The following is a 14,193-nucleotide window of genomic DNA, read 5'->3' on the forward strand; positions in this document are numbered from 1 at the left end:
ATCCTGTAAACAGGGTTAAGACCTCCTCAGCCCGAGGCATGATGGGTGCAAGGAGCGATGTTCCCCACCCTCCCCAGACTCCTTCAGGACGTCCCCAGCGAGCCCACCACGACCACCACCAAAGACCCAGCTTCTGCTCAGGGAGGGCTGAGCCCCTGCCAGGCTCCCCGGCCTCCTCTGTGCTGGGCTGGTGGGTCGAGATGACCAGGCGGGGATTCCTGCCCCAAGCAGCTCAGGGGACCGAGTGCAGGTACAGCGGGTGGGGCTGTGAGGAGTCCCTCCCACAGGAATATCAGAGACCTTTGAATGACACTGAAGGGACAGTGCTCTGATGGGGATAAGCGGGGCTTCAAGCCTCTGGGGGCAGGTCTCCCAGATGAGAGTGGACAATTCTGATGTCAGCGTGGCGGGGGTTGGGGGGTGGGGGAGAGAAGGATGCTGGGACAGGAAGTGGCTTGGAAGGCGGGTCTTAAACTGGTGAGGAACTGCCACCTTCTTGTCTGTGGGCCCCTCTGTGGGGACGTGGGCTCCAGGGGTCGGAAGGAGGGGTGCCAAGGGCTGAAGCATGGCAGCGGCTGCCCGGGAAGAGGCTGAGCCAGGCAGGGGTCAATGTGGATGGCCTCGAGGGTTCTGAACGCAGTCATGTTGGTGGTAGTTGTCAGTTACTCTGTTTACGCCCCTTCAGTGCTCCAAAGACTCCCTATAAAATCTTGCTAAACAGCCCAGCCCCATCGCAGCTGGACTGGGGCAAACTGAGGGAAAGTTCTGTGTTCAGGGTTGGGTCAGAGGGCGTAAAGAGGCAGGGCTTTGGACATCAGGGGTGTGATGACACCAGGTGGACCCCGGAGGGAAAGGGGAGTCTCAGAGGCAAGATTGACATGGCCCTCCCATGGTGAGAACCTCTCCCCTGCTACCTACCTTGCAGAATCAAGGTGAGAATTTGCTGAGGACACAGAGAAGGGGAGGCGCCCTTCTCTGTGGGCTTCCTTTCCCGAGACTGGCATCCAGGCCTGTGTGCGGTGGCCACATGTGGGTCAGGGGTTCCTGTCAGGGCAGAGGGAGCCAGCAGGGGCCAGGAGAGACTGTCCTGGAAAGCCCAAGCAGGGCCTTAAATTCAGGGAGAACCAAGCTCAGAGGGTCAGAACAGGATGAGGGTGAGTTAGAAAGCTTCATCTGTGCCTTCACACCTCTCTGGCCCCGTTTTCTAGCACTGCATTGAAATCACCCAGGCTCCTTACTGTTCCGTTAGCACATGAAGCAACTCCATATCCGGGCCTTTGCACATGCCCTACTTCTCCCAAAAACCTTTTGCTTGCAAGGACTCACTCGGGTCTCAGCTCACGTATCACCTCAGAGAGACGCCCCTGACCACCCCTTAGAAAACAGCAACTCTTGTCTCTCCCTACACCTTCTTACTTCACAGCACTCCTTCCCTGAAATTATGCTCTACAAGATGTGTATTTGTTCATCTGATTACCGTCTGTTTGCTCTGGTAGAATGTACTCTTGCCATGGAGGCAAGAACTGTATTTTTGCTCACCGGTGACTCCCAAGGGCCTCAGGGCCTGGCACATAGTCAACACTTGATAAATACTTGCTGAGTGAATGATCAAAGGTGATAAATGTCTACTGAGGGGCGCCTGAGGGGGTACAGTCGGTTGGGCATCCGGCCCTTTGATTTTGGCTCAGATCATGATCTCACGGTTCGTGAGATAGAGTCTCCCCCAGTCACGGCATGGAGCCTGCTTGGGATTCTCTCTCTCTCTGCCCCGCCCCCACTTGTGTGTGTGTGTGTGTGTGTGTGTGTGTGTGTGTGTGCGCGTGCGTGCTCTCTCTCTCTCTCTCTCTCTCTCAAAATAAATAAATAAACATTTTTTTAAAGACATGTTTTCTAAAAACCAGTTTTCACAGGTCTGGAGTAATTAGGACACAAACAGGTCTCTGTCCTCCCCATGAGACGGTGAGATCCTTAAAGCTGCAGAACAGGGTGTTGGCGTCTCTCATACTTTCCCTGTAAGTGCTCAGTTCATGTTTGCCTAATGGAAAAAAGTTGGGATTGTCCTCTGACAATTGGCTGGAGGAAAGAAAGTAGATTTAAATATGCACCGTGTGCTATGCACTGTGCTAATAAATGCCATCACGTAGTTTATTTTCCAAAGTCCTTATTTCCAAAGCACAACCGTTTTACCGAATCTATTTTACTATCTCTGTTTTATAAGTGAGGGTCAGAGAAGTTGTGTGAGCTGCCCTGGGTCACACAGCTAGTAAGATATAGAACCAGGGTTTAAAGTCAGACTTATTTATTAAAAGACAAAATGGCTTTGGGGCACCTGGGTGGCTCAGTCAGTTAAACGTCCAACTTCAGCTCAGTTCATGACCTTGTGGTTGGTGGGTTTGAGCCCCATGTTGGGCTCTGTGCTGACAGCTCAGATCCAGGAGCCTGCTTCAGATTCTCTGGCTCTCCCCTGCTAATGCTCTCTCTCTCTCTCTCTCTCTCTCTCTCTCTCTCTCTCTCCCAAACACAAATAAAGATGTAAAATTTTGGGAAAAAAAGAAGACAAGATGGCTTATATTCAGTTAAATTATTTTAATCCTTATAAATTCATAGAATTCTAGAAGATGATGTAACTAGACACAAAGAGGCATGGGTTTGTACACCCGATTCTAACATGCCAAAAGTAAATAAAAACAGTGTGTCCTTTTTCCACAAGGATGAAAATAACTTGCAATTGTCTTCTTTTTGTGTGAGGAGACTCTGAACTACACAGACACCTGCCCTAGATGAATCAAAGCAGTTGGCTTACAGTGAGGTCCCATAAATTGGTGATGCCTAATTCACAGTTTTCTGGAGGCCAAAACAGCTACTGTAGGCTCACTCAGGGCTTGAAAAGGCAAGAGGGGTATTTATAGCAACAGTAACAGCTGATTGTGAGAATTTGGCAATTAAATTTATTCTAGGAAATCTTATAATTACTGAGTTCAGTAGCTATCACATGGGTTCATCAGCTGAAGCCACTGTTTAAAACTGATATTTTTAAAATCCCCATTGAAGCTAAGAATAGAAAGATAAGAGAGTGGCCCCAAGTGGTATTATGGGGGCAAAGTTAGCTCACTGAATTTATTTATTTATTTATTTATTTATTTATTTATTTATTTTTCAACGTTTATTTATTTTTGGGACAGAGAGAGACAGAGCATGAACGGGGGAGGGGCAGAGAGAGAGGGAGACACAGAATCGGAAACAGGCTCCAGGCTCCGAGCCATCAGCCCAGAGCCTGACGCGGGGCTCGAACTCACGGACCGCGAGATCGTGACCTGGCTGAAGTCGGACGCTTAACCGACTGCGCCACCCAGGCGCCCCATCACTGAATTTAGTTCAGTCCCTGAAGAAATAAATCTTTACAAGAGATTAAATGAAATAGAAAAGCTATCCATAAAAAAAGGTATGTTTCCAACCAATGTGCTCTGACGTTTATTGAAATTTATAAGAACATGACGATTGTCCTTTAAACCATTTCCGTGAACTTCTTAAACTAAATACTTCCAGTGTGAAAGCTAATGCATTTTTTAACTTTCATGCTTTTTCCAGAAGAGCGGATTTCCAAAATGTATCACCCACAAACTTGAACGGTAAAAAAAAATTTTAAGAACCCCAAAAAATAATGAAAGAAGGATGGAATGGAGATACTTTGATACAATTGTAGTGATTTTTTTTCCTTCAGAGAACTCTTTCTTCTTTTAATGATTAAAAAAAAAGAAAAAAAGAAAAAAGATTTTCTTTAATAGAAAATCTGGAAAAATTTTAAGAAGACTAGAAAAGAAAAAAGGCTTTTGTCACACTGTTCCCTGAGACAATCATGGCTCACATGTTGGTATATTTCCTTTCGCTCTGCTCTGTTTTTTTTGTTTTTTTTTTTAAGCTAGGTTTTCATTGTTTCTGCGTTTGCTGTTGCGTTTCTGACTCTTGTTTCATCCTCAACAGTACTGGTGACCTGGGAAATGGAGGTCCCGAGGGCGGCAGGAGACTGAGTTTGCCATTCACACTATGACTGTAGGTGAGTTCTTTCTCATCTCCAGGCCGGATGTTTATACAGGTGGGTTTTGAGAAGCTAAAATTGCAACAAAGCCTCTCTCGACAGAAACTAGACAGAAACTCATATGAAAGTTCGGTACCCATGTCCAAACCCCTTAGCCAGCTGGGAGCCTCAGAGGCAACACTCCTGAAATAGGTGATTTTAAAGGCCGCCCCTGGCAGCTTACAGCTCATGCCCCCGTATATTTATTTACACCCCCCATGAGTTCTGAGTAGGAAGCAAAGGAGGGGAGAGCCTTCCCAGGACACTGCCTGGGCCTCCCCACCACAGATGGCCATCTCTGTGAACCTTGCCGTTGGGGTGGGGCAAGGGACTTTCCCCTCGTGATCCCATGTCCACGCTGCTGGGGTCACAGCCTATTTGTGTCAAGGGCAGAAGAAAAGAAGCCATCAGTCAAGGCTTAAGGAAGTGCTTTGTGTTTTCTGTGCCTGCAAAACACGCCCTGGCATGCATCTGATGCCGCCCAGGTGTGATGGCCTCAGCCAGGCTCTGACCGCACAGGTCCAGGACAATGAGCAGTTCTGAGCGGCCAGCCTCCACCGCCCCCCCCCCCCCCCCCCCCCGTCAGCCTCCATGTGTGGTAACTGTGACACATCCCATTTCCTCTAGGGACACAGCCAAGCCAGCGTTGGGCAGCACAGAATGGGCAGGGCAGTCGGGGACGGAGCCTAGTGCTGGCAGGCAGAAAGAGGATCCAGGGGCAACTGGGGGCGCAGGGGTAAACGGCGCCCTGGGAAGGACTTCTAACTGGGGGTCTGGAAGGAGAGGGAATGGGGTAGAAAGAAAGAAGGAAGCTGCCACTAGCTAAGTCCTTGTTGCTCCCAGTACTACATATACTGCAATTCTGTTATTCGAGCTTCTCAGTGACCCCACGAGATCAGTCTTGCTCAGCCATTTACTCACAAATATCATGGGCTGGCAGCTCTGTGTCAGACCCTGGGGAGAAGGCAGCAAGAAGACGCCCCCTACCCTGTGGAGCTTGCCCTCTAACGGGGGGGAGCACACAAGATAGAATTGCGCGCACAAGTACAGGAGATGACAGGTGAAAGTGTCCCAAAGAAAACCTGAGCCACCTCAAGGGACAGCGAGGGGTGTCGTCAGCGAAGGTCTCAGAACCATGTGGGTGTCTGGGGCTGAGACCCTAGGCAGAGAGCACAGTCCATGCACAGCCCAGAGGGGAAGTGCTCCCTGCATGCCTGGGGCAGGAGGGAAGACTGGGGGAGGTGGTCGAGGATTATAGGCGATAGGTCTAGGTCCCACTGGGCACTTCGGATGTGGTTCTGAGCACAGGTTGGGATGGGGACCACCGGGGATGCTTGACCAGAGGAGTGATGGGATCTGGCTTCCATTGTGAAAGCTTCACTCTGGCCCTAGTGTGGGGAATTAGCCCATAAGTGGGCAAGAGAGAGAGCAGAAGGGGCAAGTTATGACCCGCATTTCCAGATGAAGATTCAGAGGCTCAAGAACGTCTCAAAAATCTGATGGCACCATGACCGTCTGGAATCTTTGAGTGACTTCCCTTTGCCTTTATAATAGAGCTCATGTATGCAGATGAGATCCCACATGGTCTGCCCCAGCTCCCTCACGGCCATCATCTTTGGACTTGTCTCTTTGATTCCTCACGAGGCCCGAGTTTAGGTATTTCCCTGGCCTTTTTTAAAATCTTTCCTGGTACCTGCAGTGCCCTCCTCCCACTTGCTCACCTGGCTAAGTCCTGCTCATCCTCTGAACCCTTAACCACAGCTGATCCTGTCTCCACAGACCAAGCCACGTGGGCTGTGTACCTCGGCAGGGTCCCCTCCACTTTGGCTGCAGTCCTCACCTTTGAGAGCCCCACTCTTTGTTGGTCTCCCCTCTGGGCTCCAGAACACCCAAGTGCAGTCTAGCTTCTCTCTTGTTCACCCATCAACACTTAAGCCAGGCACACGATCTGGCACCTAGTGTGAACACTTGCTAATTAATACTCTCAGAGTTGAATAGAAAACTTGCCCAAGATCACACAACTAAAAAGCAGGAAGATCAGGGTTCAAATTTCTCTCCAACTTCCTGTGGCTTCAGAACTTGAACTCAAGTCTTGACTTTTTTTAGTGCCAGCTCCTGATGGCTCATGAAAGAGCCACTTCATTTTTCTGGCTCTCGATTTTCCAACGTTACAAAGAGAGCATCAGACATTGAGTGTCTTTCCGACTTCATGCCCTTCTGGTGTTCCCCAGATTCATCTGACCACAAGAAGCTCCAGGGCACTGGGCACTTCTTATGAACACGGATTCCTGGTCTCACACCAGCCGACAGAATCACGACTCCAAGATCGCCTTGGAATCCTGGTTCTGTGTGTTCGTCAGTTTAATCAAGAGCCCTAAGTGATTCTTATCACCACGTAAGTCTTGGAAACACATTTCACTGAGACTCTTTCTCAGAGAAGTCCCCAAAAAAGAAAGGTCAAAGAGGACATAAAAACACGATCACAGTGACTCTTTCAACTCTAATAACAGTTCCTTCTCAAATATCTCCTCTCTTTTATAAAAAGAAGCTGCAACTGAAGCCTGATATTTATTTATGTGAATTATTTTGGGGGCCTAACAGAAGGTTCCTGAATTTCCACTGAGAGTGTAATTTCCTGGACAACCTTAAATAGCACTTCTTTGATGAGCTTTGGCCAAGTCTGAATGACTCAAAAGGAACACAAGCAAAGGGGAAGCTCTCAACGGCCCAGCTCATCTGAAAATACACAGTGGGTAGGTGGTAGAGATGGAACCAGACCCAGCGCTCTGCACCCCTGGCCAGTATTTTCCCTTCTGAACCACAAGACTGTGCCAGGGCAACGTGGGTTCTTTACAGAAAACTGTGATGTTCACGCTTCAGGGCAACAGGTGCCCCAAAGACATCAGTGATGACAAACCACAAGGACAGCGCACGGCACATAGGATGCACAAGATAGATAGGGGTTCCCTGATTGACCAACCCCACCCTCTTATCAATCCTGACCTGGAAACAGGGCACTTTCCAGACTATTTCATTCTCTGCCTCGTTGGAGTATATCTATGGAATACTTTAGACGGGTTCCCACTAGTCAAACAGATATAGGCCTGATGATGAAAAAAATAATCAGTGCATGATCAAGGGAGGCAGCCTGAATTTTACTCTGCCATTTCCTTACCTCTCAGAACCTCGGTCTCCTCATCTGGAAGATGGGCATGATGCCAAAATCATTGCGTTATTAGTGAAGACTAGGTGAGATGCTGCATAGTGCCTGCACGGCATCGGTCAGCGTTAGCTACATGAAAGGACAAATGAGTGGGGCTGGGGGAAGTGGCTTGTTCTGCTCTGGATTTGGAATTTGTTCCCCTTCCTCCCAGACTCTTGCTCTCTGTAACAAGTGTGTGGCACCTGTAGCTGGGCCTTTCCTGAATGAAATCTGGGGCTGGGGGGAGAGTGTAAATCCAAACACACTAGACAGAAAATGAATGGCAATTAAAGAAGCCCCCACAGGACCCATCATCTTCCACTGAGTGTGGTATATTTGCATTTTCTTAGTTAAGAGGAAGTTTGGCTAGCATCACAGTAACCTAAGCCTTCTTAGGGTCTTTATTTATTTGTCAGTCATGATCACGGTGGCAGAGGGAAGCCAGTGCAGGGCTGGACTGATGCTCCGCTCTTGTTCCTGGGCCGTGCATGGCTTCTATTTTCAAGGTCAACTCATGGTCCAAGATGGCTGCTGGATTCCAGCCATCAGTGCAAATTCTGGCCAGCAGGTAGAAGGAAGAAATGAAAGAGGCTTCTTCTCCCTCTGTGATGGTTAACATTATGTGTCAACCTGACTGGCTGCCGGTGCCCAGATTAAACTGTTTCTGGGTGTGTCTGTGAGAATGTTTCCAGATGAGATTAGTCTTTGAACCAGTGGACTCAGTAAAGGAAGCTGCCTTCCCCGTGTGGTGGGGCATTGGCCAATCTGTTGAGGGCTTGAATAGAACAAAAAGGTTTTTTTTCCTGCTTGAGCTGGGACATTTCATTTCATCTTCTCCTGCCCTGGGAGAATCTCCTGGACTGGGATTTGTGTCATTGGTCCTCCTGGTTCTCAGGCCTTCGGACTCAGCCCGAGTTCACCGCTGATTTTCCTGGGGCTACATCTTGCACGTGGCAGACTGTGGGACTTCGTGGCCTCCAAACCACGTGAGCCAGCTCCTGCTAATACCTCTTAGACATCCTATTCATTCTGTTTCTCTGGAATATCCTGAGTAACACAGCCTCTAAGGACCCTTTCCCAAGATTTCACACACCACTACTGCATAATTCCGTTTGATCAGAATTAGTCATATGGGCATGCCAGCTCCAAGGAGGGCTGCGAAACATATCTTTCCTCAAGGAGGCCATGTATGCTGCTTCGTTCGAGATCTCCGGGTGGAAGAAGGAGGGGAAGTGGAAATTGATGGAGGAAGAGAAGTCTGGGCTACATCCTCATTATTTGCATACTGCTTGAATACTCATCAAGGCCAGGGCTTTTCTTAGGCCCACCTTTTTTAAATGTTGAATTGAGGCTGAGAGAATAGAATGCTCTTTCTTAAGTGGGAATTGTATTCAGTAACCTAATACGTGTAACTGACGTCTGGGCATTTGCTGTCCTTGAAACAGGCCTTGGGAGTCTGGGGGACGTCCAGGCAAAGTCTAGGGCTCCATGTATCACAGGCAGAAAGCCCCACTCTCAGACCAGAAGTCCTTAGAAACAAGGCTTTTGGTAACGAAGGCATAAATAGACTTTTATCGAGTGCTAGCTTTGTAAGACGCACATCCCTGTCATGCTGTTTTGCGGAGCAGAACCGAGGCTCCGAGAGGGCAAATCCCTTGTGCCAGGTCACAGAGCCAGCGGGCCCCAGACGAATACACCTTTCCATCCCCAAGCTGCCCCCTCATGCCATGATGAAGGGGCCCAGTGTGGTCTCTCCCCATATTCTGCTGTCCCCTATAGGATTCCTCAGCCAAGGAACCCAGACTCTCGGTAGTCATCTTCTACTAATTCTCTAGCTCTCACCTCTTGACTCCTGCTGCTTCTGTGCCAGCACCAGGGCCACGTGAGCGGGGAGTCCATGGAAAGCAGAGCTGGGCGGGGGGGGGGGGGGGGCGGGGGGGGGGGGGAGATCCGAGCGAGGCTTTGCAGGACGAGGAGGGCAGGGCACTACAAGGAAGGTCTGCGGGCAGGCCCTTGCTGGCCAATGTTCCAGCATCCCTCAGGAGACGGCCACAATCACCACACAGGGCATTTTGGAGGCAGATATATAAGTGGGTATTGTGCCTAGAACACCAGGGCATGTTCAGGCAGGCCTAAAGAGGCAGGAAGTTCCAAGTTTATTTGGGTTACAATGGGTTGAATGGGGAAACCCCAGGCCCAGCTCTCAGTGATGGATGGGCCAGAGTTTGAGGACCAGGGGCCGGGTGTTTTCTGGGAGTCCTGTGGCCTTATTTACTCTATCCTGAGCAACTAGGGTGCCCGGATCCAGGAGGCCCACGGGGGAGAAACATGTCCTGAGTTCTCCTTATTAACAGGAATGGTTCTGCAGCAATGGGGGCCTCCACACCTTCCACTTGACTCTGAAGTCAGAGGCCCAGGGATTCCTTAAACTACATCTGGGAAACAAGAGTAGCTGAGCCCAAGCTCAGCACTGACCCTGAGAAGAGGGAGGGCGTGCTTGATGTGTTTCAAGTGTTCTTTTCTTTCTCTGGCCTGAAAAGATGGAGGCACATGTGTCCCAGGCAAAGCGGTGGTTCTGAGTCTGAGAGCCCCGAGATTTCATCACTCACCCCTCTGGTGATCAGCACTGTGACCTTGGAGAAGATACCAGCTAACACACGGCAGATTCGCAGGAAATGTTTGCTGAGTAATACTATATGCCAGCCCTGTGCAAGTTCTTTGTCACCAAAACCTCACACTCTGATGCCATATAAGGTGCTAGTCTTAGCTACGACTTACAGACCAGGAAACTGTAGCACCGAGGGGGTTCCACAGGGTGTCCAGCAGACGTGGGTGGTAAATACCCAGCAGTTGGCCTCCAGAATGTCAGCACTGAACCCTTCTGATGGAAAAGGCCGAATGAGCAGTCTCTGGGAGTCTCAGTGTCCTCTTGTGCGGGTGGCTGCTGCGGTTGGGGGGCATTTGCAGTGCTGGGACAGGATGAGTGCGGGCTGGCCAGTGAGGTGGTGGGAATGTCCCTGGGAGGCAGTGGCTGGAGGGTCAAGAGCTCCCCAGGAGGTAACTCAGACTTGGGATGGGGAGCCACGGGAGACAAGGTGGGAGGAGCGGTAGTCCCAGACAAGGATTGGACTGCCAGCTCTGTGGTCTTCTTCTTTGTTCCGTCCTGCCCAGTATCCTGTGGCCTCAGGCCTGCATCTCCAGAGAGGGGATTGAGAGGTAGAAACAAAAGGAACATTTCCCCCAATTGTCTTCAGGAGAAAGATATGCAGTGCTAGCCTGGGGCCCCTTTAACCGAGGGTTCAGAGGGTCACATCAAGGAGAGAGGTGCCCCCAAGTCTCTGGATACCTTAAAGCTTGTAAGCAACCCTGACGGCCCCAGGAAGTGACAGGGTGAGGCTGGCAATTCCTAGCCCACCTAGTCTCCCTGAGGGCAGGAAGGGAGGGATGCCAACCACCAGGTGCTGGGCCCCAACCATGGCGAGACTTTGCAGGGGAGCCGGGGACACACGATGGGGTGTCATGAGCACCTGATGAGATCACAGTGAGAAAGTCTGAACCTGAGCAATTTGGGAGAAATTAACTCAGGTTCATGGCTGTAGCCCTTTTGCCGAGGGTCTCCCCAGGGAGACAGAGGTGCTCCCCAGGTGTCTGAATGCCTTGGGCGCTCATGCTGAACAGAAGGAGAAAGAGGGAGAGGCAGAGCTTGCAAAGCTGGGGTGGAGGGTGGAGAAAGCAGAGGGGTGGCAGAGCACCCCAAGAACACCACAGAGGTGCAGGCACCCAGAGGAGGCCCACAGGAAGTATCTATGGGCGTCACTGTGTCCTTTCATAAAACCCTTGTAGTAACTGTGAAATAAGCATCGTTATTCCCATTTTGTCCGCAGTCAAACGAATTCTGAGAGATCGGAAGACATGCCAAAACTACACCAAAGGCCGTACACGTAGTCTGTCCGGTCAAAGCCCACAGTTTCCCTCCCATGCCTACTTCCCGTTTTCACCTAGAACTGATCCTGCAGGGAACAAGCTCGTCATATCCAAGGGTTTCTGGAGCCCGTGTCACAGAGCAGTGGCTCCCAGAGCGCACGTTTACTCAAAACGTCTTTGAAACACCACGATCAAAGTCACCTCTAGTGTAGGGTGCTCTGAGGGGTGTCCAGAAACCTGGACGAGAATACAAGCTGGTTCAAGCAGACGTGAATGTAGGAAGCTCAGAATAAGCTCTTATATGCCTCTTAATGGTATCCACAGTCACACTGAGGGTCACCATGGGATTCCTGGCTTAAGTTTAAAACTCAGGATTGGGGGGTGCCTGGGTGTCCTTGGTTAAGTGTCTGACTTAGTTTTGGCTCAGGTCATGATCTCTTGTTCGTGAATTCGAGCCCACATCGGGTTCTGCACTGACAACAAAGGGCTGCTTGGGATTCTCTCTCTCTCTCTCTCCCCCAGCCCATGCTCTCTTTCTCTCTCTCTCTATTTCTCTCTCTCTCAAAATCAATCAATAAATAAGTAAACATTTTTGTAAATTTTTAAACATTTATTTATTTTTGAGAGACAGAGAGAGGCAGAGCATGAGCAGGGGAGGGGAAGAGAGAGAGAGAGAGAGAGAGAGAGATACAGAATCCGAAGCAGGCGCCAGGCTCTGAGCTGTCAGCACAGAGCCCGACGCAGGGCTCGAACTCACAAACTGTGAGACCATGACCTGAGCTGAAGTCGGACGCTCATCCGAGCCACCCAGGTGCCCCATAAGTAAACATTTTTTTAAAGATTCCTTTAAAAAAATAAAATAAAATGAAACTCAGGATGGACCGAGGAAGCTGCCAAGCAGCAAGACAGCGTGTCTATTAAGTAATTTAACAGTTGTTTCCTAAATTAAAATATTAAGCTCCCTACAAATCACAAACTGGCTCAGACACAGTGCTGGACTTGGGGAGAACAATGAATCACGGAAGTGTTTGACCGTGGGAAGAACCTCAGAAACTCTGCACCTGGATGAGGAAACAGAGGGCCCCCAGCACTAGGTACTTCTCTAAGTCCGACAGACCATCAGGTCCAGAACTCCCAGTTCTTGACCCAAGTTAGCATGTAGCTTTGGTCCATAAGCCCAGGGCAAAAGAAATTTCTACCCAAATTAAAATCTGGACATGGCTTCAGAAAAACTGCCCCCTCACCTCCGTAGTCAATTACTTCATTCAGTATGACTTTCTCTGTAGTTCTTAAGACCGTCTGAAATGGTCCACTTGGTTGATTTGTGTACAGATTTTTCTGTGTATCTCAGAAACTAGACAGTAACCTTTGACCCTTTTCTGTCGTGGTTCCTGCCATGTCTTTGGGGCAATGCCTGGCACATATAGAAGACACTCAATAAATATTTGTAGGAGAAAGGGTGGAAGGGGAAAGGAAAGAGAAGGAAGAAGGAAAGGAATTTAGCACCTGTTAGGTGCCAAGCACTCTCTATATTGAATTTTCTTTGTGTATGTATTAGTTTACAATATTTTTATTTTTAAAAATACCTTTATTTTTAAAATACCTGGAGGAAATGTCTAAGCACTGGCAGGCCCATTTCCAATGAGGATGCTTAGGTTGGAGAGGTGAAATGATTAGTCTAAAGGGACTCAGCCAGCATGTAGCAAAGCACATCTGAAGCCAGGTTAGGGTGCTTATACGAAACACTTTCAATAGAGGCATATTTATTGAGCTCCTATTCTGTGCCAGGCACAGTTTTAGGCTCATGGGATATTTGAGTGAACAAAGCTTACAGAGCTTACAGGTCATGGAAACCTATAACTTCGGTGATGTGTAACAGAGGAAGGGACAGCAGGCCTTGATGCGGCATCTGAAGGACATTGGCCTTCCAAGGCCACCTTCCTGGGCTGGGCTCCGCACTGGCTGTCTCAGGCTTCACCTTGAGAAGTAGGAAGCTGGAGCCCTGGAGGGAGATGGAAGAGGTGTCCTGGAGCCTCTTCCCTGCATCTAATTTCCTGCTTGGGGAGGGGAGGAAGTGGGGCAGGGCATGGAGTTTCTAACTGTGACCTAGTGTAAATGAAAGTTTATTGTGTAGACCCAAGATGTTGAGGCCTGCAGATATTTGCTACACATAATAATTGCACTTTTTTTTTTAATCAGCACTTGGAAGGAGAAAGGCAGCACAAGATGTTAGATCTAATGGATTCTTCCAAAGGCCAGAGCCCTTCAACTTATAGGAAAAGGCTGGACTCCTTAATAGGACACCGAGGCTCTCACGAACCAGTCCCTGAGCACCCCCCAACCCAGGCAGTCTCCTGCCAGGCTCATCTGTCTGCACACTGCACAGTTTTCTCCTCCCCAGTCCTCCTTCCGGGCTCACCTTCCTGAAACTAACATAACACCATTACCCCTCTACTTTACAACCTCACATGGCTCCCCCCATTGCCTTCACATGGTCCAAATCCCTTGGTATAGCAATCTGACCCCTTCCATTCTCCTGCTCTAGATTTATCTCTCCTTATTCATTTTCTCCAACACTATGTTCCAGGCACATTACAATCCAGCCTCACGATATCATTGGCTGAGTCTGAACACAGCTGGGTAGGTTACTCTTCTGCTCAGAATGTCTTCCTTATTCTCCACCTGATGAACATCTCATTCCAAAGGATTAGCTTAAGCACCAGAGCCCATGGTCAGAAACTTTTCCTGACCCACTCAGGGCTGAACTCAGTATTCACTGCTATCTTTAGGCCCATATTTACCTCATCCTCTCCCTCTGTCGGGCCACCTAGAATTCAGAGTGCCCTGTATTTGTTTGCCCCACAAGATGGTGACATTTTTGAGGGCTGGACTTGGTGTTAATCATCTCTGCATGCGTACAGCCTAGCATAATGGGGGGCAGAGCAGAACCCTAAAGAATTTCTTTTAGTGAATGAAGGGAAATGTATGGGTG

At 49.3% G+C, this 14,193-nt stretch overlaps 1 protein-coding gene across 7 annotated transcripts in view; it reads left to right on the plus strand.

The window, feature by feature from the left end:
• The first annotated feature begins 440 nt into the window (after positions 1 to 440).
• Positions 441 to 14,193, plus strand: part of PROM1 (prominin 1) — a 162,830-nt gene continuing 149,077 nt past the window's right edge. For 2 of the 7 annotated variants that reach the window (XM_053217547.1, XM_053217548.1), the window contains exons 1-2: positions 515 to 932; positions 3,982 to 4,054. The gene's annotated coding sequence lies outside the window, so the exon portion shown is untranslated. Of the gene's footprint in view, positions 478 to 514; positions 933 to 3,981; positions 4,094 to 6,306; positions 6,471 to 14,193 lie in introns of those variants that run through there. The other 5 variants (XM_053217542.1, XM_053217537.1, XM_053217541.1 and 2 more) reach the window with 4 other exon arrangements.

Source organism: Acinonyx jubatus, chromosome B1 (genome assembly GCF_027475565.1).
Source record: "Acinonyx jubatus isolate Ajub_Pintada_27869175 chromosome B1, VMU_Ajub_asm_v1.0, whole genome shotgun sequence".
Classification (NCBI taxonomy): domain Eukaryota; kingdom Metazoa; phylum Chordata; class Mammalia; order Carnivora; family Felidae; genus Acinonyx; species Acinonyx jubatus.